This window comes from Octodon degus, unplaced genomic scaffold (assembly GCF_000260255.1).
Source record: "Octodon degus isolate 3935 unplaced genomic scaffold, OctDeg1.0 scaffold00112, whole genome shotgun sequence".
NCBI lineage: Eukaryota > Metazoa > Chordata > Mammalia > Rodentia > Octodontidae > Octodon > Octodon degus.
In genome coordinates this window covers 5,929,952-5,935,668 of record NW_004524688.1, presented here as the reverse complement: position 1 = coordinate 5,935,668, position 5,717 = coordinate 5,929,952, and positions in this window count along the sequence as shown.

The window sequence follows — 5,717 nt, the reverse complement described above, 5'->3', positions numbered from 1 at the left end:
GCTGGGCTGGTGTGTGGTCCAGGCGCTGTTTTGCCTCCTGCACTTGACATCCACCTGTCCAGGAACAGCAGTAGGGAGGGAACTGCCTGCCCCTGAAGATCACACAGCCCTGGGCAGCAGGAAGAGGCCTGCTTTTCCTCTGTTCTGTCTCCCATGGTGTGAGTAGTTGGTCAAGGTGGCAAGGCCTGTCCAGGGCAGCACAGCAGCAGGGTGACGCCTGTGGACAGTGTCTGCAGGTTGGAGCTGAGTGGAAGGGCAAACCTAGTACTGTCACACTCTGCACTGGGCCTGCCCTCTGCTGCTCAGTGCCTGTGTTCTGGCAGGGCCCAGGGGGTTTTTTTTGTTTTGTTTTGTTTTTTTCTCTTTTGAGACAAGGTCTTCCTGTGTCATTCAGGCTGCCCTTGGGCTTACAGTGATGCTCTTGCCTCAGCCTCCTGAGTCTTGGGTTACAGGACTCACAACTAGCAGGGACATTGCTTTCTAAGTGAGCGTGAGCATGTGTTTTGAAACAACATGTGCAACGGCCAAAATCTTATTCCTAGCCTGAAATGCAAATAATACGTGGTCCAAAAAGGGGCAAGGAATTTTTGAGGAATGTTAGGTCAGTAAAGGCCTGTAATCCCAACCGGAGCAGTTTAGCCACTTAGCAAGACTAAGTCTCAATAATACAGTGTTCAATGTACATAGCTCAGTCTAGAAAACCCTAGGTTCAATCCCTGGTACCACTTTAAAAGAAATGTGGTCTGTGAAAAGAGTGGGTGCCTGCATGCTTGGCAGTCAACACCTCAGTTGACTGAAGTCCCTGTTGGAGGAGGGCATGGGGTGGTGGGGGCAAACCTAAGTTTGTTCCGGCCTTGTGCACATGGAGGCTGGGGACCAAATCGAGTATGTAGGCAGGAAGGGGAGGGGATAAAACAACCACCCGGGTCCCACCGAGATTTGAACTCAGCTGGAGTCCAGAATGCCTACAGCATCACAGCATGGACCAGCCACTGCTGGTCTGTGCAGGAGAGGAAATTCCACCAGATGGGAACCAGGTCTCCAGCAGAGGGTGGCCTCCATCAGTCTTTGGGGTGTGGGCCCAGCGTGCTCCTAGTGCGCCTCTGCTGCCTGTGGTGAGTCCAGACCCAGTCTTTGTGCTGGCTTCCTCCCACATGGGCAGCATTCCAGGACAGTCGGATGTATAGCCAACCATCAGCTGGTGTAGTAATGCAGCCTTATAGGTAAACTGAACCTGTGTTCTCCATTCACAGGGGAAGTCTGAATTCCTGGCATTTTCTCCTGCTGAAAATGAGTCAGGGACTACATGCTACCTGGCCCAGTTTGTATCTGGACAGTGGTAACCCTTCTGTGTAGTGGCAGTGGCAGTTGCATCTTGGGAAGGAACAAAACCAGCATTTTTCCTATCAATTAAAAATGACCCCCCCCCCAATAGGGGCAATTATGAATAAAGAACCCTAGTTCTACTGCCTTCTGCTCTTCCCAGTGGCCAAAGAAGTTATTTCTACACAAAACAGTTCAATGGGTCCACTAGCTAGATGGTGGCATGTTCCTGTTAATCCCAACACTCAGGAGGCTGAGGTAGGGTTGTTGAAAGTTTGAGCCTAGGCTACGTGGAGAGTTTGAACCCAGTCCGAACTAAATAACAAAACCCTGTCTCCAAAAACCAAAATCAGCTGTCAAATTTTGGGATTCCTAGTTGTGGTACACACCTGCAATTCCTACAGTTTGGGAAGGTAAGGCTGGTAGATTGAGTTCAAGCACAACCCAGGCAATTTAGCCCCTGTCTCAAAACATTAAGAAAAGGAAAGTTTAAAAAAAAAAATAATAAGGAAAAAGGGTGGAGGGCATAGCACAGTGTGAAAGTCCTGGATCTATCCCCAGGACCATATTTTTTTTTTCATATTTTTTAAAGAAAAAATTTCTTGGGCTAGGGATGTAGCTCGGAGGCATAGCTCCTGCCTGGCAAGCACAAGGTCCTGAGTTCAATCCCCAGAACTCCAAAAAATCTTGGTGTTTAGTTTCAGGTTCAAAGACACATTTTTATGGCCTGCATTTTCAGTGAGGTCTAGCCTGTTCCTCCATGAACACTAGACAAATCCTGTTTGGAAAACTGTCAAGTTAGTGCAAAATCTTCCCATGGGCCGGGGAGATGGCTCAGTGGAATAAGCGCTTGCCTAGCAAGCTCAAGGGTCTGAGTTCAATCCCCAGTCACACACACACACACACACACACACACACACACACACACACAAAAGACTTTGCTTGCAGCTTGCCCCCTCCTGTGAGCACCTGAGGAAAGGGTGTCTGAAACTTCTGCTAGAACTGGAAGGACCAAATGGGATGCTCACATGGGACTGCTGCTGTCGCTGCCTCCCTGACATCCTTAATTTTTACTTGCCCATGGCTTGCTGCCTGCTGTGTTAGTCCTCGCCCACCGAATGCTGCCAGACCTGCCGTGAGTCTTGAAAGCCAGCGAGGATAACAATGACTGCAGCACTGGGAGGGAGCCCTCTCTGGGGATGCTCTGATCCAGGGCAGGCAGAGCAGCCCAGGAAAGCCATCTCGTTGCTTCCCCTGTCTGCCCTTCCATCCTGCCAGCGCTCCCCTCGGGCCACAGCCTCAGCTCTGTATGTCTGACTTGCAGGAAGGATCAGGTCAGAGGATGATCCAAAGGGCAGTGCATGGGAGATGACCCTGATCAGATTGGACCAGCGTTGCCCGAGCGCTGTGGGCAATGAGGCAGGGCCAGAGCCAGCAGGCAGGAACTCGGGCAGCACTGGCATGGAAATTGCAGTTTCTCCAAAGAGCCTTCATTTTTATCCCAGGTTGCTTGAATTTCATTCCTTGGAGAATGTGACCTTGTGAAGAAATGTATAAATCAAGGAGCCTTTAAATTGGCCAGTTGTGTTGCTCGCCTGTCATCACAGCACTTGGGAGGCTGAGGCAGAAGGATTACCATGAGTTCAAGGCCAGCCTGAACTACACAGCGAGATTCTGTCTCCAAAAAACAAAAGAGGAGGCATAACTTGTATTATTTTAGATTGTGTGTGTGTGTGTGTGTGTGTGTGTGTGTGTGTGTATTTTAGGGAAGGGTCTACAAGGTGTTCAGGGTCTTACTACTACATTAGACTCATAGTGATCTGCCTGTTTACAGCCTCCCAAGAGCTGGGATTACACGTGGTGCCACCGCCACACCACCACACCCAATCTCAATGGTCTCAGCAAGCCCTGGGGGCAGGGCCAGCATGGCAGGCTCAGGGATCAAACCCTCAGCCTCTGCACCTGCTTGCAGGCACTTTAATCCCCTGAGCTATTTGGCCGGCCCTATTTTTCTGCAACTGAAGTTTCAACTAGCCGAAGTCACAGCCATGTGTCAGAGCAGGGAAGAGGGCCATTGGTTGTGCTCATAAACAGAACCACTTGTGAATGAAAGGATCACTATTCTATTTTTAGGGACCATAAAAGGCTTGTGTAATCCCTTTGTGGGAAAAATCATGTCCTTTTGGAGCGCTTGGTAACTCAGATTTGTCTTCCTGAGGCACAGCCATTCGTGTTGACTGAATAATTCATTTTCTTGTTTTAGGTGACACTGCCAGGGTCAACCCCTGGTGGCTAATGTCAGGAGAGGCTGCTGGCTGCAGACCTGTGATCCTGAACCTTGTCCACAGGTCTAAGGGACATTGTCTGAATCTGATAAATCCAGGCAGGCACAAAGTTAACAGAAAACAAAGGGAATGCTCTGAACACTGGCCATGGCCAGGCCAGTATCACATTCCATCAAACTAGACTGGGGCACTGGTGTCAAAGCCTCATTGACTAAAGCTGGGTGGGTATGGTGGGACACACCTATAATCCCAGAACTGGAGAGGCCAAAGCAAGAGGACCACTGGGAGTTCTAGGCCAGCCTAGGCTACTAAATGAGTTCAAGGTCAGCCTAAACTACATAGTGAAAACCTGTCTTTAAAAAAAAAAAAAGTCCTGGGGCTGGTGAGTTGGCTCAGTGGTCCAATGAGATACTGAATGTGATACTGGCCTGAGAACAAGCTCAGCAAAGCACGGGACTGCGGTTCAATCCCCCAGCACCACATGCCAGCCAGCCCCGCCCCCTAGTGGGCTGAGCTGGCCACACACACACACACACACACACACACACAAATAAATAAAAATTTAAAAAGAAAAAACAAAGTATTAAAAAAAAAAAAAAAACAGTAAAAAAAAAAAAGTCCTGTCATGGTTTTGGGGCCAGCCTGGGCTACAAAAGCAAGTTCAAGATCAGCCTGTACTTCATAGACTGTGTCAGAAAAAAACAAAACCAAACACAGACACCCAAAGACCTGCTGACTATAGGTGTCATTGGATTTCTTTTCTTTCTCTCTCTCTCTCCTCCCCCATCAGGCATGAGCCACTCTGGTGTTGCCTGTTCAATGACCATGGGGCATGGAAAGCCTTGGCTCTCTGGCCACTAGCTGTCAGTGACTTCACATACCTGCCCAGGCACTTGTGGCTGTGTGGTTGATTTTTATTCACCCTGTATCCCCACAACTAGCATACACAGGAGCAGCCAACAGAGAAAAGGGGATGCCACATGTGGGATAGGACAAGTACACAAATTTGGGCCTGTCACGTAGGAGTCAGGTCACGTCCCATGCCCAGTCCTGCCCTTCAGTCAGTGAACAGGCTGGTACCTGCGTGCTCTCAGCAGAGGGCAAGCTGGGAAAGGGGGTTGGGCAGACTTGTGGGGTGACAGGTGGTGATGCTCCCAGTGCCTGACAGAACTTTTGCTGCCTTCCTGGCTGGGCGCTTCCACAGGCACTGCGCCTGGGCCTGTGGCCTAATGAGGCTCCAGTTACACAAAATTGATGAAAATCACAAACCTCCCATAGTTGTGTGCCTATGATCTCAGCCCTTGGGAGCTGAGGCAAGGAGGATCGTCATCAGTTTGAGGCCAGCCTGGGCTACATAGTGAGTTCAAGGCCAGCCTGAACTGCATAGCAAAACACAATCTCAAAAATTAAAAATAAAAACTTTCAGTTACCCAAACACTCATAAACCGCTGGACGTACCTCCCATGTTTTTCCTAAGTTTTTGCCTGCAGCCTTTGCTTCTTGGTATGACAATGATTAAATGATACTACTTTTGAGGTGATAAAGATAATTTATTCTTTAACAAGGTTGATGAAAATGTGCAGAAGTGGGTGTTGGAGACTGTCTCTGGGCCTTGGCGCTGAGCTACCTCTTCAGCCCTTTTTGAAAATGAATTTTCATTGTGAAACAGGGTCCCACAAAGTGGTCCAAGGTAGGCCTGAACTTACAATTCTTTTTTGTTTTTGAAACATAGTCGCTCTCTAATTCAGCTTGGCCTTGAATTTGTGATGTAGCCCAGGCTTAAACTGGCTGCAGTCCTGCTCAGCCTCCAAAGTGCTGGGATTTCAGGTATGTGCCACCACACCCAGTTTGAACTTGCAGTTCTCTCTCAGCCTTGCAGAATCCTGAGATTAGAGGCTATGGCCCCACACTGGCTCTGTTCCTTTTATGCTGTCTTCAGATCTTTTTTTCTTTTTTCTTTTCTTTTCTTTTCTTTTCTTTTCTTTCTTTCTTTTCTTTTTTCTTTTTTCTTTTTTTTTTTTTTTTGTCTTTTTGAGATGAGGTCTCATTATGCAGTTCAGGCTGGCCTTGAGCTCACTTTGCAGCCCAGGGTGATCTGGAACTCACAAT